Source organism: Pteropus alecto, unplaced genomic scaffold (assembly GCF_000325575.1).
Source record: "Pteropus alecto unplaced genomic scaffold, ASM32557v1 scaffold40, whole genome shotgun sequence".
Lineage (NCBI taxonomy): Eukaryota > Metazoa > Chordata > Mammalia > Chiroptera > Pteropodidae > Pteropus > Pteropus alecto.
Window position 1 is genome coordinate 287,471 of NW_006431919.1, and position 26,959 is coordinate 314,429.

Below are 26,959 nucleotides of genomic sequence, written 5' to 3' on the forward strand. Positions count from 1 at the left end.
GCAGTCCTTGTTGCTCTCAAGTCTCAAAGCAAACAGACAAGGAATTTTTAGCCCTGTTTTACAGGTGACAAAATTAAGCTCAGAGAAGTTCAACAGCTTGGGTCTTCCTTACACTAAAGTTTAAGGTCCTCATGGTTCTGCTCTCTAGGGATGTTTGTAAACAAATGAAAAGCAAAAATAAAGCCGTCATCTGACCTGTCCTTCAGCCCTAGATCCATGATGCTCAGATAGGCTTTCTCACACAAAGGACAACATGCATAGAGCTAGAGGTTATTATGCTGAGTGAAATAAGTCAGACAGAGAAAGATAAATACCATAGGATTTTACTTACATGCAGAATCTAAGGAATAAAAAGAACAAATGATTCAAAAGCAGACTCACAAATAGAGAGGACAATCTGGTAATGTCAAAGGAGAGGGGTGTTGGGGGACTAAGAGAAAGGGATGAAGGGTTAAAGAAGTACAAGTTAGTAGTTGATAGATGGTCATGGCGATGGGGAGCACTGCATAGGGAATGTAGTTAGCATTAATGACTAGGTGGAGAGCTAAAGGAAAGAAAGAGCAACTAGGGGGATCATTTTATACACTAATAAATGTCTAACCAATGTACTGTATACTAGAAACTAATAATAAAATTAAAAAAAAAGAAAAAAGAAATGGAGCTTTTTATTACAGGCTACATAAAGTATATTAAACCTTATAAAAATCTACATGGTCCACTACCAAAAAATACTCATGGAAGAAGTGAAGACAACCACAGTGTTCTCACTATGATTGTTCTTAGTGACTAGCCGGAGTCTTATGAGCATCACATCGTCCTTATTTATTCTATTGGTGCCAAGAATATATATTTACACACACACTTGAGGAAATAATGAAAGTTATATTATAGCATAAAATCAGGACATACACTTAAATAGCAGTTTTAAGAAAATTATAAAACATGTAAAAGGCTTAACACACAAAGGCCCTTTCCTTAATTTAGAAAGGACTCTAAATATGACTACTGCTTCTATCATAAAATATAAAAAAGACAGTCACCTTGATTAAGTTATATATTCTTTATAATTTTTAGGCTTATTCAGCTCCCTGCATTGTATTTTTGATATTTTGGATTTTTTGATACAAAATCACCCATGTTAATGGCACTATTTGAAAAACTCATAATCTTTTAAATGACCATTTTACTAAACCTCCCTTCGATTTTCTAAAGTTTATTCTACTTCTTTTTCTTTGATTAGATTCCATGAATTTGGTCTATATAGCTAGTCATATTTAAGGAATGGGGTTTGATTAATTTAAATGTGCTTATAATTTCTAAATTAAACATACCAGTTTTGATATAATTTATTTTCTTCTATTTATTTTCTTGTGATGTGGCTTTATTTTATTTTTGCTATAAGTAATTCTTTGACCAGATTCTGTAAATTCTGGTATATAGGATTTAAACTTTAAGTATTCTTCAATGGTCTGCTTTTGTCATGAGTTTCTGTTTTATCTGCAATATATTAATTTCATTGCATTAATATAAAACTATCTCTGATCATTCTTTACATATGTATAATATGTTTTGCTTTACACATTCTTTCCATTCATAAAGTTTTGTATATTTTTAAATTATTATAACTTCAATTACTATAAAATAAGCCTACTAAACTTACTATGTTTTATTCAATTTCTTCTTTTTCCCCTGAGGTTGATATTAGCAACCTTGTTCTTCTTTTGTTTAAACATGACTTTTTTCTTTCATTTTTCCCCAGCCTTTTAAGTGAAATAATTAATTTATAATTTTGTTTTAGAAATGTCATTAAAGGCATTGTTACTAAAGTTCTTTCAGATACAGTTGGAGATTCCTCGTCTTTGATTAGGGAAATTTAGATCATTTATATTTACCAAATAACTTCATAATTTGACTTTTGTTATCTTTTTATATACTTTCTTGGATTCATTTATATTTATTTATTTTTTGCTTATTAGTACATAGACTATCTTCTATTTAATTTTATATTTAAAATTGTGAAGAGAAAGATTCTTTTTTCTATGCTGTTATTTCTAAAAACAATTTTAAACATTGTTAATAAAATTATTTATACTCATATAAAATATTTTACTTTTATAGGAAAAAATACTATTTTTATTGGTACATTTTTGTTTTATTTAATCTTAAGAATGAAACCCCATCTTTAACTGTATTTTTTATTGGTCTTTATGAATTCAACTTCTCCAAAGCATTATATTAATTTAAAATGATTATTAACTCTAACTCTTCCCATTTGCAGTTAATGTTTTATTTTATTTTTTCCCCTCTAATGTTGATTTTTTTAAATAACTATATGGTTTGTTTTTTGTTTTTGTTTTTGTTTACCTTTAATATGTTGTTAGGTCTGTATTTGTTTTCTATCATTGAGTACTAAATTATCATCAACTTACTGCCTTGTAATAACACACATTTATTACCTCGCCATTTCTGTGAGTCAGGAGACCAGGCATGGGTTAGATGGGTCTCAAGTTCAGTCTCACTAGACTGAAATCGAGATGTCAGTTGATACTTAAATCTCACCTGAGGCTCTGGGTTTGCTTCCAAAGTCACTGGTTGTTGACAGAATTTAGTTCTTCGCAGCTGTTGAACTGAGGTCCTCAGCTTCTAGAGGTTACCTTTTGTCCCTCTTCAAAATATGACAATATGATTCTTCAAGATATGCAAGAGTGTGTATGCTACTGCTTTAAATCTTTCTGACCTTCCATCTTTGACCTTACTCTAGACCCTCTTTCAAGAGTTCACCTGATTTGGTCAGGCCCACCTAGGCTTATCTTCCTTTTAATTTACTTAGAGTTAATAGTTCAGGGAATTTAATTACCCCTGCAAAATCCCTTTACTTTGTCATATAATATAGCCTGATCTTGGTGGTGGTTTGGTCTCGTATTTATAAGACCTGCCACACACAAAGGTACTCACAGGGTACGTGCAACATGGGGCGGGAATCTTGCAGGCCTTCTTAGAATTCTACCAGTAAGTCTCATTTAAATCATACAAATTTTTCAAGGCATTTGAAGAAGTATTTTTAAAGACTTATTTGAGGATGTCTTTCTATGTGAATATATTTTGCAGTGTTTAGAAAAAAGTTATGATATATTCTTTTTCTCAAGTTTTGTGAAAGTGCTGTTACCTAGATGAATGTAAAATAAAAATATATTTTACAATGTTAGTAAAATTGTAATAAAATGTGCATTCTAAAACATTATTTACTCTAATTCTAATACTTCTTGGTATCATTATAAATTAGTATAGTATAATAAAAGATTACTTTGCCTTAGATTGTTAATGCTTTTTTAGGTCAATAATCCCACTCATAAAACTCTATACTATGAAAATAAAGACAAGGAAGATATTTCTGTACAAAAATGTTTATTTTAATACTCTATCATCGTAAGTATTTGAAGTAGCCTCAAGTTAATTAACCTTCCAGGCACTCAGGGTGAACTCCCTGAATAGACATTGTATGATAAATATAAATGCCATAGAGTATGAAAGATTTGTGAACATATGTGAAATTATATGTGCATCATGATTACAACTATGTAAAATACATAAATGGTTGCTATAGGACTAGAGTAATTTCTGGGAAGATAGAAACAATTTGTGAAACAGGTTGCTATATCATGTGTACATTTTAAAACAATTTCTCTAAGGCTACCAAAAGCTTCCCAGGTGTCTGGGAAAGGGTAGGTGTGGACTTCCTTGACTTCTGATTTTCTTTCATCTAAAATATGCTGAGCTTTTAAGTGAAGGGTGAAATATTCTATTGCCATTGATGAGAACTAAGTGAATTATATTGGGAGTAGACAGGCTGGCCCTTCCCTAAAGATGATGACTAATTGACAAACCCTCCTGACTGGGCGTGACTTAGGGCTGACCCTCAATGACTGGGAATGAATTAAATACGGAATGTTCACTTTTCCTTGCTTTTCTGTGAGGTTTCAAGTGAGACTGGGTCATTGTAAGCAAGAATGAATTACTAGATCCTTTTCATGAAAATATTCATACTGAAGGGACCAGAGATGATAGTTTCATTATAAAGTCAGTGTTTTCATCCACTGTGGAAATCCTTTTCAGTGCATGTGTGAGATCACCATCTTGCCTCTACTAATAAAACATGTACTTGCTAGCACTGAATGTACCCTGTGTTTTTGGTAAGCAGCAAACTTACTTGAAAACAGACCACCATTTTCATGGAATGCATCTCAACAGCACTGTCCCCTGAAACATAATCTGGGAAAGACTGAACTATAAACAATCCTTAATCCTCCTACAAAGAGCCATGCCAAATAAAGAAACTTTGGATGTGAAAGAGGGATTATATTTATTTTTCAAGGTCCCAAAGGGGTTAAAACTAGAATAAAAGGACAAAATTATAGTGAGTTATATAACTACCTAGAAAGATGATTTTATTCTAGAAGTCAAGCTTCTCATTGCTAGTAATTCTCAAACATGGATTCACTGATCATATTTACTATAAATATTATGGAGAGGATTCAAGTGTTAGACTGGAGAGAAGACAAATTTGGAAGATTTCAGCCTTGACTAAGGTGATCTTGGACAGTGCTGGCCACAAGCTGCTGTCAGTTTTAGCTGGGAATCTTGGTTCTGCCTAGTGCTACCTAGAGATATAGGAACAGAGGCCACCACATGTGGAAAGCGTACCTAGACACTGATTCTGGAGGTGGTTACCAGGATGCCTCTTCCAGAAATCCCACACTCGTTACCCAGATATATAAGAGAGCACTGCTCCCTGGGGATGCCAAAATCTGGGCCACTGGAAGGTGTTTGCCAGGTCCATCTATCCATTCATTTGTATTTGCCATTCACTACGCGATAGGTACTGAAGATAACATAATAGGTAAAAACAGACAACCAGAAATTCAGTCTGGTTGAATTTCTGTACTTACTCTGAATGGGAATTGGCTGGATCCTCCTGGTGATCATCATCACTTCGTCATCAACATACTAGTAGCTAACATTTATAGACTTGACATCTGTGTGCTAAAAACTTGCCATGTTCCTAATGAGATAAATGTTATAATTATATCTATTTTTCAAATGAGAAAGTAGAGATACGCGGATAACGTAACTGGACCAAGATACATGGCCTCCACTTATCATGGGAGTGAACATGAGAAAGCAGAGATTTAGAATTCCTTCACCACATTCTGTGAGCTTGGGTCTTGCTTGCTCTTGATCTCAGGAGTTAGGGTCTGAACTAGGCCAGGTTCCATTAGTAGTTCATGAATACAATCCAATCTCCAACACCAGTGAAGATCGTTCCACAGAACAGGGATTATATCCAGGCCCCACGTAAGAGAAGAGAAATGGGGTTGACAGTAGCTAGTTTGGAATCTCAGAAGACTAGATAGGCTCAGAATAGAAAGGAAAGTTCTCAGATTTTGGAGATGGCTACAGGTTTTCCTTTGGGTGGACCAGAGGGTGAGGCTATTTCTACTAAACTCTTAAACTGTAAAGAGTCAACATGACTACAGAGAGCCAGCTGGACATAACCCCAGTGGGTCAAAGAGACTGGCCAAACCTGAAGAACAGAGTCCTGGCCAAGTAGCTCAGATTTAGTTAAGTTTTGTTCCTATGATACTGAAAAAGCCTCACAGATGTGATTCATTTTAATGAAATTTAAGAGGAATGCAACAGAGTTGAGGTTCTCCAACTTGTAACCTCTAAACTATTTTATGAAGACAATAATATCTTCTAATGTATATCACTATTCTCATTTGAAAAAAAAAATTGTCCCTCTGTTTTTAAATTAATATTTTAGCTGCTTCTTCAAAGGAGGTGTTCCATATCCTTATTTATAGGTAATATATTTCTTTTCAACAAGCTAACGATGACATTGACTTTCTTTGCAGCTGCATTCAAATATTTACTGAGTATTTTTTATAAACAAAGTTGGAATCATTATGCTATATATGATTTTGTATTATTTTTCTCCCTTAACATTTAATATTCTAGAACATTTTCTTATGTCAGCCGAAATTTTTTATTCATATTATTTTGGAGGGTGAATAATGTTCTGTCATATAGATATAGACATTTAACAGTTTCTCTCTCATCATTTCCAAGTTTTCACTTTTTCATTTTATTATCCATATTCATAACTGTGGGGAAAAAATCAGGAAAATCTGAATGGTAATACTGTTTTGAATACATTTGTCCATAAATCTTTCCAAAAAGTTATTATACTAGGTCAAATATTGATACTTTACATTTTCTTGTTGTATAACATCTAAGTAATTTTCAGATGATCGTATTATTGTAATTAGTGGCTGGGAAAGTGCTTCAGCTCTTTCATCTCTAGTACAGAAATAACAATAGTACCTATTTCACAAAGTTGAGTTCATATATGGAAAATAATTATAACAGTGGATGTAAAGTATTTAGAATGGCACATTCTATATAATTGCTATATTTGTTATGCTCTTACCAACAACGTACATTAATGCCATCTTTTATTGGCAAGTTCACAGCTTTTCCTTTTATTTTATATTAAAAACTACTAGTTTAATGGATAAAAGCTATTCCCTTTTTATATGTACTTCTTTGATTTCTAATGCAGTCTGACTTTTTTTTTTGTATTTGCTTAACCTCTTTATATTCTTTTTTATGAATTTTCTTCATTCTTGAACTGGATTGTGATTGTTTTTCTTATTAATTTTATGAGGTTTTTTTATAGTGAGCCTTTGCTGTCATTTATGTTATAGATATTTTCCTGGTTTATAAGACAGCATTTGCTTTGCTCTCGTTATTTTTGATTATGGATCAGAGGGGACTGAGATGGCTTTGGGGAAAAAGTCACACTTGGGCTGCTTGTTAGGTAAAGGTGAATGGACTTTGCAAACTGCAGGGGCAGTGACTGTAGTTGGGAGGAAAACTCCTGCTCTAGGGATCAGAGACCGCAATTTTGCTCCAGATTTTCTCCCTTGCATGAGCTAGTTAACATCTCTGAACTCTAATTGCTCATCTATACAATGGGTTGTTATTAAGATTGCAGAGTACCTATCAAGATCAAATGGGTCAGCACATATTCACTTTCTGCATAAACTAAACAAACCTCAGTGAAACTGTGAGCTTGCTCAGAATGGGCTTCTTTTCCCTCATGTCCTGGTTAGCTAGATATGCAAATATCAACCCTATTGACCTTCTGCTGGACCCACCCCACTTTGACTAGGTCAAATCCCACATTATTCTCTTACAGCACTACCCCTCTCTTAGTTGTAACACTCAACACAGATACAGTTTCACATTTACTTACGTGACTACTCGGTAAATGTCCACTTCTCCCTCTAGACCGCAAGCTCTGTAAGGGCAGAGACCATGCTTTCCGCCCCCCTGCCCCCGCCCCCCATCATAGTGTTCTACATGTTTCCTATGTCTGAATAGGCCCTTGATCAATATTTCTCTAATGAAGAACAAGTGGTTTGGATATGCACGAAAGCATCTCAGAGGGCATAAGAATGTAAGGAATCTTCCAAGAAATGAGTATGTCATGCTAGAGTGTTGATGAGAAGATAAGCAAGTCTGGATTGGAAAGTAGTAGACGGAGGAGAGCCATGGGAGGCCAGGACTGGAGGTGGGACTGGGTTGAAGCGTGGAGAGCCTTAGATTCTAAGTAAAAGAGTTTTAATGAGTGAGACATGCAGTGGGGAGTCACTGAAGAATGATGAGTAGGTGCGGCATATAAGAAACGTGTAAAGAGGATGCATGTGGTATGTACAGTAGATGGGAAGAGAAAGGCTGGAGCCAGGGAGATCAGTTAGGAATCTGTTGAAATATTCAAAAGCTATTGAGTACTTGCTTTAGTGTGCTACCACTAGAATTGGGGAAAAGTGGGCAAATGTGAGTGCCATTTCTAGAGAAGAATTGACAGTATTTGTTGGCATTATGTGGTAGAGTAAGGTGGAGGTAGGTGGGAGAAAGAGAGAGAGAGAGAGAGAGACAGAGAGACAGAGAGAGAGAGAGAGAGACAGAGAGAGAGAGAGAGAGAGAAAGTGGAGTCTCGCTACAAGTATTAGTTCAGAAAGGGGCCTATTAGATTATCCCAGGTAACATCTTCAGCTTTGTAGTTGGGGAATTGAGGCCAAGAGGACTTGAATTTCTAAGGCTGCACAACATATGCCATATTCGTGGCAACTGGTAATTGTGAAGGCAGTGCTCCTGAATCATACGTATTGTGTCTCTTTACTCAGTAAGAAGGGAATGTGTCTTTGCTGGAAACAATGGAGGTGAGTTAGCAGGGATATTATGAATTCTATTTTGTAAACTTTCAGTTTGGAAAAATGGTGAGGTAATCAAATGAAAATAGCAGGCAGTTTAACATGTGGTGGGAGAGGAGTCTAGTAGGGCAGTCACAGTTGGGTTACATATTTTTGACTCAGTGGCTTCAGATGAGCTAAAATTTTCCAGTATGAATTCAATTATTCTCCCTTCATTTTCCCATTTTTGGAAAAAAAAATACGATATTCATAGAGATTTCTTGAGCACTTACCATATGATAAAGGCTTACCCAGCATCTTATTTAATCTTGTCATGAACCCTATGAAGAAGTTACTATTACTCTTATTGCTCCATTTTACAAATGAGAGCACAGGGTCAGAGAGGTCAAATAAATTTCCCAATGTCTATCATTTAGCAATCCTTTAAAGCAGGTTTCTCAGTCACGACACTATGAAAAATTTCGGATAGGTAATTCTTTGTTGGAGAAGGGTGGGAGGAAGCTGTCCTGTGCATTGTAGGATGTTTAGCAGCTTCCTTGGACTCTACCCATTAGTTGCCACTCAGTTTAACCCTCCAGCTGTGACAACCGAATACGTATTCAAGCATTGCCAAATGTCCTTTGATTGAGTCAAAAATTCCTCTATTAAAAATCTTTCCCAGAAATTTCATCCTTAGTTGATATATTCTTCCGTTGTACTCACGTACCACTTACTGCCAAATTTTAAATATTTTTTAATTTTGTTTTATATACATCTTGTCTTCCCAAAAAGCTTATGAAGTTTTTGAAAATGAAATTTTTTACATTTAATTCAATGTTGGAAGGAAGCATCTTGCACCTTCGTTCCCTGGTTTTCACTTCTTCTTTTATTTTCCCTCCTACCTTAGACCCTCATAATTCTTACCTAAACTCTTGAAATAACTTAGCAGGGGTCCCTGTCTATGTTCTTCCCTCTTCAGATGACATCATTTGTTCACTAATTGAAGAGTCTCCCTAAAACACAGACATGATAATGCGTGAGTTTGCTTACAACCTCACTCAGAAACACATCTTAGCCTAATATTAAAGGCATTCCACATTCTGATCTCAGTATTTCTTTCAAACGTGATTTTTTATCACGTGTTTATGTGTGAGCTTGGCTCAAGTCAAAGTAAGATGTTCACTGTTATGTCCTACTGCTTCTTCTCTCCGTGCTGTTCCTGCCCTTCTTTCTCTCAGAGGCTTTCAATTTCTTTCCATCCTTCAAAGCTATGCTCAGATATGAAAGGTGAACATTCTCTCTTTCTTTCCTCAAGCAGGAAGGGATCTGTCTCGCTTTAGATCCCTATAGTCCTCTATCAATACTGCTGTTATGGCTCTTAGCAATATCATTTGCATCAGAATTAGGCATGTGCATGTATAGTTTTTCCTTTTACTCTTTGGGTTTCAAAGTCAAACAGAATGGTGTTTGTATCTTGATACTCATTTACTAGCCATGTTACCTTGGGCAAGTAACTTTAACTCACTAGCCCTCAGTTTTATTTCTTCAGCCCTCAAGTGAGAATAAAGTAGTAGTTGTCCCCTAGAATTGTTTGAGGATTTAATAAAAAAGAGGAAAAAGTGCTTGACATAGAGTTTAGCAAATAGAAAAACTAGTAAGTGTTCAGTATAAATTACCTACTAATTTTAAGAATAATCATTATTATTGTCAATTGTTTCTGGAATAGGCAGACTAAATCGATTTGTTTTATACGTTTCCTTGGTGACAATGGGTGAGAGATTTACTTGTGAAGAATGACAAAGGAAGTGTCTGAAATTTAGTTACTTATTATAGTAGTAATACTGAAATGATATGTGCCAATAATCTAACCACCCAGTGGAAAGCAGCTTTTGGAAGGATTTTGCAATAGAAATTTAGAGATTTAGTGGATAATGAGGCCAGTCTTGCTGAGAGTACTCAGAGGAGCTGATTGGAAGGTTTCCATGGCACAGAGAGAATGCTGTGAGTGAGCTAAAGCAGGTGGCACAACATCCGAGAGCAGTGGGTGGATAATGAGCACAGAGTTGAATGGGAATACCTGGTTCAGGGAACATGAAATGAAACCCTAGTCTTTCAGTTCAAAGTCGACAGTTCCACTTGGCTGCCAGAGTCTGTTTCTGTGCAAAGCTCAGTTTGTCAGACCAGACAATGAAAATTTGTGGTCAAAGTCATCACCAGGGGCCCAGCTGATAAATCTATCACAGATCACTGACTTAGGTCAGCATCAAGGCTAATATTCCCAGTGGAACAGGGAAGAGCAGGAAGAGGTGGGATTGTGTGGCTTGATACACCTGTGAGGAGCAGGGCAAACAATTCTGGAGGGCCCCAGAAGTAGGATAAAAGAGGGCTATGATATGTGTAGGTGGCTCTGGCTACGTACAATGTGTCATGTTTGTGGGTGGCTTTAAAAAACAGGGCTAACCCACATGAATTAATATTTGGGAGCAAGCCCCTAGAGGATGGGTAATTATAATATTTATTGAGCAATTACTATATGCCAGCCACTGTGCTAACAGCTAAGTATGCATTGTATCATTTAACCTACACAGTAACTCGTTGAGTGGGTGCTATTGTCATCCCCATTTTAAAGATGTGTTAAGCAAGGTGCAGATTTTAAATAATTTGCCCATGATCACATATGTAGTAAGTAGCAGAGGGGCGATTTGAATCAACACTGTTTTTCTTTTCTTTATTTTTATTACAGCACTTCTTAGTCACTAAAACCATTGGTGTTTAGATGCAGGACAGATGAGAGGCCATGTGCTCCAATTTTCTGATTCAACAGAAAAGCTAACTGAAGTTCAAAGGCAGAAATCATTGCCCTAAGTTCCATGGGGAACCAACCCATGACAGACTGGAATGGAAGGCTCAGACTCCCTTTATATTATGCTGTACTAGGGATGAGGCCAAAGTTGGAGATACAGGAGGGCTCACCTGATCGCTTAGCTTTATGGTTCTCTTGACTAGGACCGTGGCTGGCCCAGATCCTGGGCACCATAAACCTGAAGGAGCACCTGTGACACAAAATACTCTTTTATAATAAATCTTCTATTAGAAAAAAATAAAAAATGAAATCAAACATAAAATTATCATAAGGCATGACAAATGAGATTAAAACTTTTATTTTTTCCTCAACTTCACATTCAAGGAATTTTCAACGAGTATCTTCTTAAGAATGTGATGCTTATTAAAATCATTTCACAGAATAATTATTGCAATTACAATGAAGGGATTGTGATATATCACATGATCACAAAATAACTCACCAGATGCCTGTGTTATTTTAGTGGATTGGACCAAAAGTGAGGGAAGCTCAGCAAAAGTCTTAATTTCTGTTGCTAATATTGTAAGTTTCCCAGTAGACTGTATTCCCCCAAATGTCTGCATGAATAGGATATCATTTTTTAATACTTAGTTTCAGTAGTTGATACCAGATATAGGATTTGAACTTCTACTTTCTGAATTTTGATATGAATGGTCATAGAGGAATATGCCTTGCAATATTTTTGCTCTTATTAATCATTTTTTCAAAAATGTCTCCTGTCCCAACCAACACTGAAATCCTCTGTTATAAACCTCATAAGATTGTATTATAATTCTGTTTAAATACCTGACTCAAACTCTAAGCAAATGTAAGCACCATGAGGACAGGACCAGGTCTCTTGTCTCCTGAAAGAATAAATTTACTTTTCAAAATATAGCTCTAACTTAACCTACCCCACGAAGTTCTCAGCAGATTTTCTTTGCTTTGTCGACTTCCTTTATTTCTATTGCACTTTGTTCTGTTGGAAAAGCATGTATTATGTGGTATCAGGAAGCTGGATGTGTCATGCTTTCTTTTATACATTGAATTCATTTTGAACAAAGACTTTCCATATTCATATTCCCAGTATGGCACCTAAAATATTTTGGTGTTTTGAACTTAGTAACTAGAACTTCCTCACAAATCCTTCATTCAGCATGTCCAAAATTGATAAAGATTTTACCCTTAAAACATACCCTCTATTTTATATCTCTAGTGTGGCTAATGGATCTTCATCTATTTATTCTCACACTCTAGATCTCTGGAACTTAATCCTTTCTATATTTCACTATCCACTCTCTAAATCCAATTAGTCACTAAATCCTATGAATTTTATTTACATTCCAAATAACCATTGTCTCTATTCCTTCCATTTCTATGGTTACTTGACTTAACTGCCGGTGATCTGTTGTATTGCTTTTCACTTGGGTTTCTAGCCTCATTCCTATCCTTTAACCCATATTTGGCAAAGTTATCAAAGTAATATTCTAAGAAAAATAAATAAAATCAGGCATTTTTTTCTGCTTAAACTTCTTAAATTTTATAAAGCCCAGCCAATTATCTATGGAATGCACTCAATACTTCCTAGCATGGCAAATAAAGGTCTTCATGATTCAGATACTTTTTTTAGATTGATTAATGCCATGAACCCATTTTTTTTTTAATTCTACAATCATTCTTTGGATGTTTATCTTATATCCATTTTTTGCTTACTGGAGAAGGTGCTGTGTTATCTATATCATATAAAAATATCATATATTGAATAGAATATGTATTGGGCATATCAGGATGCAAAGGTCATGTGGAAGGCTTTGCAAAGCTAATTCTAGTAAAGGATACCCCTATAAAAACTCATACGTATGACTAAGTGTCATATGACTAATACCACATTAAAGAAAACACAATTTCCTGGGGGTGAAAGGAGAGACACTTCTACTGCAGACAGTCTAAGAAGATATCAGAGAAGACATTCAAGTAGTTAAGCAGACAGAGGACAGAGGGAAGTGGATAGAGAGAAGGAAGTCATTCTAATCATAGGTGGTAGCACAGACAAAGACAAGAAGACTGGAAGAACTTACAGTGCTTGGGGAAAGAAAAAGTCTAGTGTGTGAGTGTAGGTTATTGTAGTGAGGGGCAGTTATCAGAGAGGAGACTGGTAAAGTCTGCTGGGCTGGATTTGAAGGAACATTTATGCAACACTAATGATTATGAACTTTCCCTTAATTAAAGACCTCTGCATGTTCCCTATTACTCAGAGAATAGTGAAACAATAATATTTGCATGTCAAATAGATAACCCTGGTGCTCCCGTGTGGGATGAGAAGGAAGAAAGAGACTAGAGCATAGAAATCAATACAGAGACAATTGAAATGGTCTTGGTTTCAGAAGAACAAGGACATGGATTAAGGTGGTGTTGATAGCAATTAAGAGCAGATGACGGATTTCAAAGAGAATCTAAAGTTTGAATTAACAGGACTTCTTTAAATTTTGGTATATTCAAAAGTGAATGAAAGGAAAGACTATGACATGATAGATGCGAGAAACTGGAGGACAGTATGAAAGAGAGGCATGTTTCTTCATCAGTATACACTAACCCTGAATCAAAAAGCAAATAACCACACAAAAACAGAAGGCCATCCTTTCTTTGAGTACTCTACTTTTGATGACAGGTAAGTGAAGATTACTGTGAACTATTTTAAAACCCTCATCCATCCTAAAGATGAAGGTGAAACTTTTAATTACAAAGTGAATTGAAAGATCAGTAAATACTAATCAAGTGAGGCAATAGAGCTTGCTAGTGGAACTCATACCCAGCAGGATTTTCCAGAAATGCGTATAAGCTTGCTATTACATATCTTATACCACTCCCCTTTCCACGCCCTACATTCGGCCATAACTAAATGTGTTCGTTTCTTCAATTTGTCAGCTTCTCACTACCTGTGCACAAATTCTTCCTTTCCCTCTGCTTGTAGTAATATTTATGGAGCATTATCCCCTCTGCTATGCTGAGAAGTAAAAAAAGACAGTTTCTCTGCCAGAGAGGAAAATGAATTGCACCCTTGGAGAGTGAGAATATAGTTAGAATTGGTCCACTGTAAGCATAAGGTATCTGTGAAAACTTTAATTTAAAAAATCAGGCAAATGTGCCATTATAATCAATGAATTATATATACATACATATACATATAAATTATATATATCCAGTAGTCCCCCATTATCTGCAGGGGATACATTCCAAGTACCCCAGTAGATTCCTGAAATCATGGATTCTACCAAACCCTGTATATACTATATCTTTTCCTATATATACATGCCTGTGATAAAGTTTAATTTATAAATTAGGCACAGTAAGAGATTATCAATAATAATTAATAATAAAAGAGAATAATTATAACAATATACTGTAATAAAAGTTATGTGAATGGCTTAGGGGACATTATTAAGTTAAATAAGAGTTATTTGAACACAAGCACTGGGATACCGCAACAATCCATCTGATAACTGAGACGGCTACTAAGTGACTAACCTGCAGTATCTCTGAGGTATTTCTGTGCATACTAGTTTGCATTTTCTTGAGTTTTACAAAAGATCATACAGTAGGTAATTTTTTGTCTAGTTTCTTTCCCTTAGCATGATTATTTTGAGATTCACTCCTATCATTGCAAAAAAACAAATAGTTCATTTGTTTTTTATTACTGAGTAGTATCCTGTTATATGGATATAACACTATGTGTTTGTCCATTCACCTGTTGACAGACATTTGAGTTGATTCCAGTATTTGTCTATTACAGTGAAACTGCTTCAAGCTTTCCAGTACAAGTCTTTACATAAAAATACAGGCATACCTTGGAGGCATTGGTTCCAGACCAGAGCAACAAAGTGAACATTGCAATAAAGTGAGTCATACAGATTTTTTGGTTTCTCAATGCATATAAAAGTTATATTTACACTACACTGTAGTCTGTTAAGTGTGCAGTAGCATTATGTTAATAAAACAGCGTGCATACCTTAATTAAAAAACACTTCGTTCCTAAAAAACACTAACCTTGATCTTAGCCTTTAGCAAGTCATGATCTTTTTGCTGGTGTAGGGTCTTACCTTCAATTTGTAAAAAATGCAATATCTGTGAAGTGCAATGAAGCAAAGCACAGTAAAATGAGGTATGCCTGTACACTTTCATTTCTCTTCATTTAATACCTAGGAGCAGATTGGCTGGATCGAACAGTAGGTATATGCTTAACTATTTAAAGAAACCGCTAAATTATTTTTTTCCAAAGTGATTTGTCCACTCTGCAGTGCTACCAGCTGTGTATGAGAGTTCCAATTCCTTCATATCTTCTACAACACTCAATATGGTTAGTCTTTTTAATTATAGCCATTCTATTAGCTATGTAATAGCATCTGTTGTAGTGGTACTTTTCATTTCCCTAATTATTAATGATATCAAGCATCTTTTCATGTGCTTATGTGCTATTTGTTTGGTTTCAGTCAAGTACCTGTTCAAATCTTTTGCCTATTTTTCAGTTTGGCTTAAAATCCTATTGTTATTGTTAAATTTTGAGAATTCTTTATAAAGGGGCGTGAGAAAATTTGAGGAGAGATGGACATGTTCATTTTGTTGATCGTGGTGATGGTTTCAAATGTGTAAACAAACGTATGTCTGAAATTATGAAATTGTTCATTTTAAATATTTAGGGTATGTCAAATTATATCTCAAAGACAGATAAAGGCTACACATATCTAATTTTATATAATTATAATAAACAAAGGAATTTAGTTATTGAAATAACAACTTTGTAAATAGATTTGAAACGGTTAATCAAGTAATCAATTTACACTTATCTCTTCAGGTTTAGAGCTTGCTCTGTTATTATCAGTGTTGCAGTATCAAAGACAGTAAGTCTGTCAATTTTACTAAATTTATAAAAATTCATTGATACTGAAAGAGTACTTATTTATCAAATCAATCAATTAAAATACTTGAAAAGGAAATGAAGTTTATGAACATAAATGGAATAACAAAATTTGCAAGCTAATGTAATTGATTAAAAGGTAACCTCTAAGATCTTAGTGCCTGAGACAATTTTAATCTAGAGGAAACAGTTATACTCAGTGGCTTCTACAGCAGACCTCACAGTACTGCAAATAAAGGTTTGGTGACAAAAGCTAATAGCATCAAAGGCCAGCTTTCACCCTTACTTCTCACTATGTCCATCTCCTCCAATTGTCTCTTACAGGGATGGTAAACAATTACACCATAACTCTAACATTTACAGCTTTGTGGGCATATAGATGCAAATATGTTGATTGTGTCTGTCCACAGACTGGGGAACCAAAGATGAGGAATCAGCCCATTAGCCCTGCAGAATATGACAGCGCCTTATGTCAATGATGGGAGTGGAGGTAGTTGAGGGGCTGGAGTTTAATGTCTCAACTAAAGACATCCTTAATAAATAACGTGACCCTTTTGTAGATCATGTATTTTTAGCCAGATAAGTTCACATTTTCTTTCGAATGTATATTGTTGCACGCTTTCCAAGTAAGTCTTTGGACTTTGCTACTTAAGGCTACATGGTCCACCTTTTCCTTCCTCTTCTCAATGACATGAGGTCTGAGTTATTAAGGCTTTCTCTGAGTGCATTAAGGCTTCTTCTCATCTCTTGGCAAAAAGACAATCTCAGAGAAGTACTTAAATTATAATTGTATATGATAGTACATCTTTAACTTTGATATTTTAAACTGGGATGAGGTGGTATGTTCTCATCCCACGGTGGTGACTACTGATTTTCTTCCTCCCAACAAAGCAGTTTAAAAAATATAATAAAGGATGCTTATCAACAGACAATTTGATAAAGAAGTTATGGTTCATATATATATATACAATGGAATATTACTCAGTCATAAAAAAAAAAATCCTACCACTTGCAATGATATGCATGGACCTAGAGGTTATTGTGCTGAGAGAAGTAAGTCAGACAGAGAAAGGTAATTACCATGTGATTTCACTAATATGTGGAATCTAAAGAACAAAAAAAACAAACTATTCAAAAACAGACTCACAAATACAGAGGACAACCTGGTGACAGCCGGAGGGGAGGGGTTTGGGGGACTGGGAGAAAAGGGTGAAGGGGTAAAGAAGTACAAATTAGTAGTTGCGAGATGGTCATGGGGATGGGGAGCATGGCCTAGGGAACAGGTAAAGAAGTACAAATTAGTAGTTGAGAGATGGTCACGGGATGGGGAGCATGGCCTAGGGAATGTAGTCTGCAGTAATGTAATGTCTGCGTGTAGCACCAGGTGGGTGATAGAGTAATCGGGGGGATCATTTCATAAATTATATAAATGTCTAACCCATGTACTGTATACTTGAAACTAATAATAAAATGAAATAAAATGCTAAAAAAAAAAAACCAATGAACATTTTTTTTAAGTTCTTAATTTAAAATTCTAAATCTGTTGTCTGATTTGCCACCACAGAAACTCTAAATAGTTGAGCAACATCGAGTTAATCGTGGGGTGTAGTTTTCTTTTAATGAAAAAGGCACTGTACATGGAATGTATGGCTAAGGCACCTTCCCTGTCTAGGCATCAGTTCTTTCATCTGTGGCAAGAGAGAGCTAAGGACAGATTTAGTACCAGCATTCCTTGACTCTGATTAAGAAAACATAGCAACATGGGGGAAGGGGTTACCTAGCAATTTTGTATGCATTAGAGATTTTCAAGTTAGTGGAAAGCAAAGTAGGGTAGAGATTTGAGATTTAAGTGGAACTGGAAGGCCAAGATAAATAAAGATTTCGATTCTGAACAACCTTCTGAATCTGAAGTCTTCATCACAGGGAACAAATTACCTTCCTTCTACGGAAATTGTTTTGTTTTTGTTTTAAACTACCAAGACTAAGACCTGGGAAGGTCAGATTTCACTAGGAAATTTTTGCCTTTTTGAGTAAGACACCCAAGGACATACAAAGAATTATAGTGAGTTTATTTGGTCAGTCTCCCTAAGACTTTAAGTCTAGTCCCAGCCACAAGGTTCAAAAACTTGTTTGTAAAGGGTTTTTAGTAAATATTTTTGGCTCCGCAGATTGCAACTACTCAACTCTGCCATCTGGGCACCAAAGTAACCATAGGCAATACTTAAAAAAATGAGTGTGGTTGTGTTCCAATAAAACTTTATTTACAAAATGAGACAGTAAGCCAAATTTGACCCATAGACCATTTTTTTATGATCTCAGTGAGTTGAAACAGCATTGGCGTAAAAATTCATTTGCTGGTGATCTGGTCTTAATTTTGCTCTTGGCCTAGTTTGTGACTTTGGGAAATCCCTTTTCCTTCTCTGGATCTCATAATTAATATTATCGAATATTTCTTATGTTGCCTTACCTTTATGAGCTACCTCTGTTTACTCCTCATAGCAACCCAATATGCAGATGTTTTTACTAGCTTATAGCACATGTAGTAAGTTTCAGAGTACCAATTTACACCCAGGTCTGTTTATATCTAAAGCTCATATTCTTAATTATAACTCATTAACTACATAATGTCTCCTTGTATAGAGGTGAACTTAAACTTAACGTTTCCTACTTGCTCTTCCGCAGCCTACAGTAAGTTTTTGGTGGAAATAAGAGAGTTCTCTGTAGAATGTTTTCAACTTTTTCTAGTCTGATACTTGGGGCTTTGCTGAATTTTGTTTTGTTCGTTAGCTCTAAGCTTGTTTTTGCATTCAGCCAGTCACTGGAATGACAGATTTTAAGGAAACAGATGCCTCTCTACTAAATGCGAGGTTAACCAAGCTTCCTCACCCTCTGCAGAACATGTTGACGATTGCTGCCTGTCTCTTCCTAGTAGTGACACTTACTTGCACTTTAACATAGAATTTTTGTATTCCACATTTTAAGAGACACCATTGCATTTTTATATTTCTAAGTCAGTGAGAGATAAGGCATCGACAGTCATTGAGACAACCACTCTAAGGCCTCTAGGAGGCCATGCCTAATTTTTCCATCTGAGACGTACAGGCATTTAATGTTCATTAACAGGGCAGTAAAAATGTAAATGATCCAATTATCCTGTGCTCATCTAAAAGCAAAGTTTCCCATGAAGTACCTTTAGAAATCAGATTGTGTAGGGTTAGATAGGAAAAGCAAAGGCTTTAGAACTTGAGTAATACATTGAGATATTGAGCAATGTGTACATAATAAGTTCTCAAGAAATGACAAGATTACTTTTTTTTTTTTTGGTCATAGAACTACAGTTGACAAGTTATCCATTTAGAACTTATGTAAGATTTATAAAGCCAGTTGGAAAATAATATTCAGGGTTATATTACTGTGTGTGTGATACAATTTTTTTAATCGACTGCCTTTAGATAAAATATTTTGATATTTAGTTGAAAGGTCTATTAGAAAAAAAGTACTCTAAAGTCATTTCTTTCTGTTCTTTTGGAAATTGAGGGTCAGAAGGAAATGATGTCAGGAAGTAAGTGGTACAGAAAATGAAACTGGAAAGATAAGTAGAAGACCAGGAAAAGAGGAAGAAAACAGTGGTCACGAAAAAGTTAATTTTTTCCAGACTCCACTTAAGAAAAAGAGAGATGAAAATGAGACTGAAGAAATCAGAAGAAAATTCAGAGGGAGAGATTATGGAACCTGTTAAAAGGCAGGAAGAAATGTAAGAGAAAGAAAAGTTGAGGAAGAAAGGGTGACAGGAGAAAGGGAGATGGAGAGCTCAGATAAGGGAGTCGGGAAGAAATAAGAAGTTGCTGCAGAGTGAAAAGAGAGGGATAAACAAAGAATCAAAAGAGGAATGAGGTGGGCAGATGGGTGAACAATCGCAGCGAGAATTAGGAGAAAGGAGAAACTCAAGGAAAGGAAAGAAAGGGGAGGAGGCGGAATGTGAGAACAGATTGCAGATGGCCGTCCCTAACCTCCTCTTTTTAAATTTCCCCCTCCCACGCAGCTTCCTTACTTCCTCTTCCTTCTCCTTTTTACTTCTCTCGGTTTTAAACCTGACACCAGAAGGCAATAAGGTGGTGAGACACTTAAAAGTAGGGCAGAAAGGCTTCTGGGAGGAAGATGGTTGTCATTGTGTCTCATGACCTCCTTTGGATTGTCAAATGAGTTTCAATTTAAATGCCTGCTTTGATTGATGACGATAGCCTTGGCATGGAAGAATCTCCTAGGCTCAGCAGAAAAGGGTGCAGGAGTCAAGCAGGGAAGTTCTCAGCCCTTGATAATTGGTAGTAGTGTCATCTGGACAACTATTTGTTGTCCTTCGGCTAGACCCATAAATAAACTTAGAATAATTTCTCTTAAGACCCTGGTTTTGTGTTTTTTGTTTCTTAAGTTCTTTTCTGGTTTGAAAATAATTTCCCCAATTTCTGATATCACACCTTTGTATATAGATAAGTTAAAAGTCTTATTTTTCAAGGATTTTTTGTCCCCTGAGACTTTCTTAACTCTAGTCATTTATCTCATTTGCCAAATATGGACCCTTTACTGGATATCAGACACATGGTAGAGAATGGGATTAAAATAAAGAATATGATGAGTTCCTGCACCTAAATCACTTGAATCAAGTGCCATAGTCTGACCAGTAATAGGCCAATTACAGTACTGTTTTGGGAATGGAAAGCATGGTGTGTTACAAGGGGGCATAGGTGAGACATCTCACCCAGACTTTAAGGGATGAGGAGTGAAAGTCAGGAAGAAAGTAATACAAAAACTGACATTTGAAAGATTCATAAGAGTTGGGTCAGAGAAGGAAAATAGCATTCTAGGCAAAGGAATAGCATGACTTCTTGGGGAATAAAAAATTGTTCAGCATGGCTGAAAAGTAAGAGGATGTGGTTAAGTGACATGTGATATGGAGCAATGGTGCGTTGATAAATCTTCTCAAAAAAAGGCCTTTATTTGTAATTTTTGCCAATTTCTGCAATGTAAATATTACCATTATGGCCTAATTCAAACTACCAACAGTTTATCAACCGACTTGCAAAATTCCTGCGTATTTAACAATTATTTCTCAAAGGACAGCAGGAGCCAGTTCTAGCACACCCGAAGCAAGCAGTACTCAGATCAAGGTAGACCTCCAAGTTCTGACTTCATCTCAAAGGCTCTGAAAGATATTGAATCTGAATATGGCATGGTTTCGTCTTTCCATTAGGAAGATTGTGCCACCGGCTATGTAGGGGAACGGATCAAGAGAGAGCAATGACAAGACCAGAGGTAGCCTCTTAACCAGCCCTCCTGAGCTCAAACGTTGAACCTGAAATTATATACCTTGTTAAAAGCAAATTATTAATTCAGTCTTCTTTACTTTCCCCAGTTCCATCTCTTCCCTTTCCTCTCTCTACCATTCTCATAATCCTCAGCTCTGGCCCTGTGTGCTAGAGAGAGCCTGAAATTGGAAGCAAGGACGTCTTATATCTGTCTATCTAACTTCTCTGGTCCTTTGTTATACCATGGATTAGGTAACTGCCTCCTAATTCTGAAGAGGCAAAAACATTTGCTGAAAAAAATGAAAAATAATTTATTTAATTAGTTATATGTTTTGTGCAGAGAGGATGGATTAGTTAAAATAATTGAAAACTGTTTTTTTCAGCAAGGCAAGCGATAGATAAGGCATTACTTCTGACTTAGTAAATAAGAAAGTGGCCTGTAGACAGAGTATGAAACAGAATGAAATCCCACTACATTTATTTACTGGATGATTTAAATTTTGGAAATTCCATCACCTATGTTAATATTTTTCTTGGCTGGTAACTCAGATACTTTTGCAAGGTATGTATCAGAATTAGTCTATATTTTTTTGAAATTTGGTTTAGCACAGTGGTTTCTATTTCTGCAACCATCAACTGAAATATGTTTCCTATGATTTTAAAAAACCACCTGGACTCTGGGCTGGAATGATTATCTTTGGAGATGGGAACTCTCCTAGAGGTATGCAAGCAGACTATAGGGCCACGTTCTGGCCAGGCTGTAGAGCAGGGTTCTTACACCTTTTGTGTGTGCTGTGGACACCTGTGAAGGTGTGGTAGTGCCTGTGGTTTTTCCTCAGAATGCTTGTAAACGCATAACATAAAATGCTTAGGATTACAAGGAAACCAATTATGTTGAAATGCAGTTATCGACATATTACAAATTTGTGATCTATTAATACATTACCTTCTTTAATATGCTAATAGTTACCATAGTTTCTAAGTAGTGAAGAATATGAATATTTCAAGTAATATGATGTGAAAATATTGGTGATTTCTATTGGTGACAAAGTCATAATACTGTTTCTACTGCTTACACTATTGCCTGTATCATAATCAAAATGTATACTAAATTTTAGTTTGAGATTAGTAAAAGCATTTAATAATATAGTTTAAGAAATTATTAAAGGCTACAAACCATAAAGGTTAAAACCATAAAAGTTAAAAATTCCTTCAGAAGAAATTTAAGCCTCAGGTGGTGGGATGTGGAGAAGGTTAGATTAGATAAACTTTAGAGGTTTTTTTTTCCCCCATATTCTCTAAATTGTTACATAAAACTTAGAATCTATACTTCTGGTTGGTGAGTTTCCCTATCTATTCAACAAAGCTTTCTAGATAGGATGACCTTCAGAGGGTCTTTGCTCCTGTGTGCTTATTAGAAAGAGTTTCATCTTTTCCCCATAATGGTATCTTAAACGTCAGAAGGTAGAGTAGCTTAGCAATGTGTTAAGAGGCAGTAGGCAAAAAACTTAGTAAAATGCACATTTTTTGGCTCCATCTCAAAGATACTGATTCAGAGGGCCTGAGTAGAGCTATGGAGTTTGCATTTTTAACAAGCATCTGAGGTGATTTTAATGTAGATAGACCACGGACCACATTTTGAGAAACACTAGTTGAATCATTAAAAGTATAGGCTTTGGAGACAAAAAAGTCTGGGCTTAGTTCTTTCATCTGTCATTACTTATATATCTGGGGCAAATTGCTTAATCTCCTCTGCGTTTCAGTTTCTTCATCTGTAAAATGGTAGCAATAACAATAAGTAATAATAATAATAATGATGATGATAATAATAATAATAATAATAATAATAATAAATAATACAATACCTACCTTAGGGACATTCTGAGGATTAATTAAGATTGTATTTGTAAGGTATTTCAGTACTTAATACGAGGGGTCATATTTATTATTATTAATTTTTAACTAAGCTTTGGGTTCCATTTTTAAATGATCAGAGTCTTATAGAGAGTTCTCTATCGCATCTTCAGCAAATATAGCTTGTAGTTAGTTAGCTGTCAGCCCTGCTGGTCTTGTTAGAGCTGTACTTGGGAAACTAGCCATGCTACCTATCTATGTCTTTATGCAATTCCATTTTTCAACTGGAATATAATGTCTATAATACTTAGGGTGCTGAAGTCACTTCTACATAATGGGGTCAACAATAAAGACTCTCCATTCTACTGTTGCTAAGATGAAAGTATGCACATGTTCATTTATTGTATTTATTCATGATTTCTCATATATATATCTCCATTCATTAATTTTGACCCAGTGTGTTGGACCATCTTCCCATTCTACTCTATATAGAATAGGAAGAAAATGTTGCTTGTCTGTCTCCCTCCCACCCCTCAACACACACATATATTGATGAATTTAGATTGGCATACTCACTGTCTAGAATACTACCTGGCATGTAGCACTTGCTCAGTGACTGTTAAATTGATTAGTGAACTTTGTGAATAAATTACTGCAAACAGTGTGCTGTTATTGTAATTCTTGCATCCTTTATAGATGACCATATTATCCTGTCATTTAAGTTAAAAACTGTGGAAAGGTATTTATTGTATTGTCACTCTAAAATGTCAGGTATTGGCTTCAATTTCAAAGGAATTTATAAAGCAAATTCTATCATCTAGTCTTAGGACTTCCACTGGAGCATTCTTTCATGTGGATCCTGTTTCCAAATTGCAGATAAACCCGTGTGTTGGCCTCTAGTGAGTATGTCGTTTCCTTACTCAGTATTCTACTGTCCTAACAGAAAGCTGATTTCATTTTCCATTCATCTCCTCCAAAGGCCCTGTGTCTCTAGAGGAGCTGACTTGTCCCATAGCTCCAGCTGAGCCTGATTGCTGTGAGGCAAATACTATTCCCCTTGCCAGTAATTAGCTCAGGAATGAACTGAACTATATGCCAGACAATGTCGTGGGCTTCTGGAAAAAGTTCCTCTCGCCTTCAAGGATGCCTGAAGAAGAGATGTACCTTTTCTCCTCTGGCTCAGAGCCGGGAACTGCTGCACTTGGTTGGCAGCCTGTCCGAGGATGATGCAAACCGTGCCAGTGAGTCACCCAGGCTTGCAGCCTCCTCCACCTCTGGACTTCCTGTTATGGAAATAATGGCTCCCTTTCCAAGTAAGTTCTTGTAATTGAGATGGGCTCCTTTCAAATAGGCCACTTTGCAAACTGTGAACATTGTGGTTCCCAGGAAAGGGAATCGTTTCTGTAGTGAGGAGGGGTCCCTGAGGTTTTGCCAGCTGCCGAGGAGTCCACAGGCGCAGTAGGTGTTGTTGCCACACTGTGTAAATGAAGTACTACTTCTGATTTGTGAAATCCTGAAAATTGTTTGATGATCAAAATAGACTTCTCTGAGAACATCAAAGAGCAATGAAACAACTGATATTCAGTCTTGGGAAATAAAATTCATGTTTCAGAAAAAGTTCTTAACTAGCGGTCTAGACTTCTCCAGTCTCTATACTGGGAACTCAGGCAAAATACTTAATCTCACCAAACTTTAGATATCTGTCTGTAAAATGCCTCCCTGGCAGTGTTGTTTTGAGGATGAAATGAGATGCAGCAAATAAGAGGGCTTTGTAAATGAAAAAAAAAAAAAAAATTCCACAGACAAGAGGTGATTTTGTTGCTAAAGCTAATAATTTATTCATTCGGCACACTCTCTAACTCCCATACATGTCCAGATTGGTTCTTTGCCACAGCTTTCCAGGTTGTAATTTAAGGAACTTTCCCTTTTCAGTTTTACCAGTTTTCTATTTTTTCTTTCTTTCTTTGCTTCCTCTTCCTCCTCCCCTTCCTCCTCCTCCTCCTCCTCCTCCTCTTCTTCGTCTTCTTCTTGGTTTGAACCATAAGGGGATTTTTAAAATTTCTTTTAAAAATTATTATTTTTTTATTTTTCAATTATAATTGACTTTTAATATTTTTTATATTTCAGGTGTACAGCATAGAGATTAGACATTTATGTAATTTACAAAGTGATCCCCCCAATTAGTCTAGTACCCACCTGAGATCATACATAGTTATTGCAGTATTATTGACTGTATTCTCTTTGCTGTACTTTATATTCCCATGACTATTTTGTAACTACCAGTGCTAATATTTCAGAATGAAATGTCGCTTCATCAAATTTTGAACTCCAGAGGTTTATAGCTGATTTTTCCCACCTCGTCTATAAATTTTAGACTCAGTAAAATGACAATATCCTTAGTTCAAAGACTTCTCATCCACAGGTTTTATTTCTAGGACTGTATTTGAATCCTATAAGGGAAAGATGCACATGTTCTACAGAAAATCCTGGCAGGTCTGGGAAAAAATAAACAAAAACAAAAGCAAAGCATTTAGTTTTTTAAAGGTAACTCTAAATCACAAAGCAGAATTCTAAAAAATAGAATACTAAGCCTTAATAACCATTGGCCTGGGAGGTGCAATGGCAGGAATGTTGGGTGTGTGAACCTTGGCAGATGTATACAGGAGGAAGGGGAAGGAGATGACTGTTCATAGGAAGTAAATTAGGGCAAGTATGGTACTCCCTACCATACCTGATAAGAGGGTACAGCAGGTACAACTAGGCGCAGAGAGCTAAAGCAGAAATATATATGAATATATAAATTTATACATACATACCTGCATGAATCCATACATATGTACAGGTATGTACATACATACATATAGCACCTGGAATTTTTGTAATTATAGACTAATATCAATACTAATAATACATATATAATATAATATCTCATATTTTTGCTAAATATAATATCTCATATTTTTCTTGTAAGCCTGAGGCTTAGATAGGGATTGAGTCTTTTCATGTGAAGGAAGAAACTGAAATTCAGAAAGATTAAACTGATTTATCTAAGATTGCAAAGCTAGTCAGGGTTTGAGTTGGAATTTCGATTGATATTGTTGGAGTCAGAGTCCAGGATCGTAGAGTCTCAGCTGTTTCCAGGGATTGCAAAATGATTTAATCTAATTCTGCATTTGATTACTTAGTGGATAAGTTCATTATTTTACACTCCAAACAAAAAACAAAAAACAAAAAGAAAATACAAATATATTTACTGTAGCCAATGGGATATGTCAATTTTTCACTAGCCTCTCTCACCAAAAGTAAACGTTCACAGTACTGAAAAACACAATGATCATCCTAGTATCTTGCTTTCATTTCTTCTAGCTCATATGTGTTCAGGTTTCATGTCATGCTAATAAAATAAAATATGAAGTAATAGCAAGAAAAACTCCAGTTATACAACTCTTGAGAGGAAGAAACAATACACTGGGTGCTGATGCCCCAGCTTTAACAGTGACTCACCGTGTGACCTTGGGCAAGTCACTTATTCTTTCTGTGCGTCAGTTGCATCATCTGTAACATGAGGAAGTGACAAGAGATGACCGTTGAGGCCCTTTCAACTCAAAGGTTCTGTACCACACTGAGGAGCTGAATGAAGGTGGTTGTGTCCTCAAACAAGGGCACAGAATGAATGGCTTCTAGAGCTTTCTTGTCCTCATATGATTTTTCCAATAAAAAATGGCAAAGGTCGAATAGAAGCCTCCATATTTATTGAATCATTTTCAGTGGTGTTGATTGTTCCTACTTCTTG

At 35.9% G+C, this 26,959-nt stretch overlaps 1 protein-coding gene and 1 long non-coding RNA gene across 2 annotated transcripts in view; one reads left to right on the forward strand and one right to left on the reverse strand.

The window, feature by feature from the left end:
- Window positions 1–2,181: 2,181 nt before the first annotated feature.
- LOC112475227 lies at window positions 2,182–7,627 on the reverse strand. Its single transcript, XR_003044615.1, has 3 exons — window positions 7,316–7,627; window positions 4,947–5,059; window positions 2,182–2,665 (listed from the first exon to the last, which is right to left on the reverse strand). It is a non-coding gene; the product is annotated as an uncharacterized LOC112475227 (long non-coding RNA).
- A 23-nt stretch (window positions 7,628–7,650) lies between these two features.
- SPINK5 (serine peptidase inhibitor, Kazal type 5) overlaps window positions 7,651–26,959 on the forward strand; it is a 119,394-nt gene continuing 100,085 nt past the window's right edge. Inside the window, exons 1-3 of the mRNA XM_025043161.1 lie at window positions 7,651–7,769; window positions 13,600–13,765; window positions 14,888–14,992. The gene's annotated coding sequence lies outside the window, so the exon portion shown is untranslated. The remainder of the gene's footprint in view (window positions 7,770–13,599; window positions 13,766–14,887; window positions 14,993–26,959) is intronic.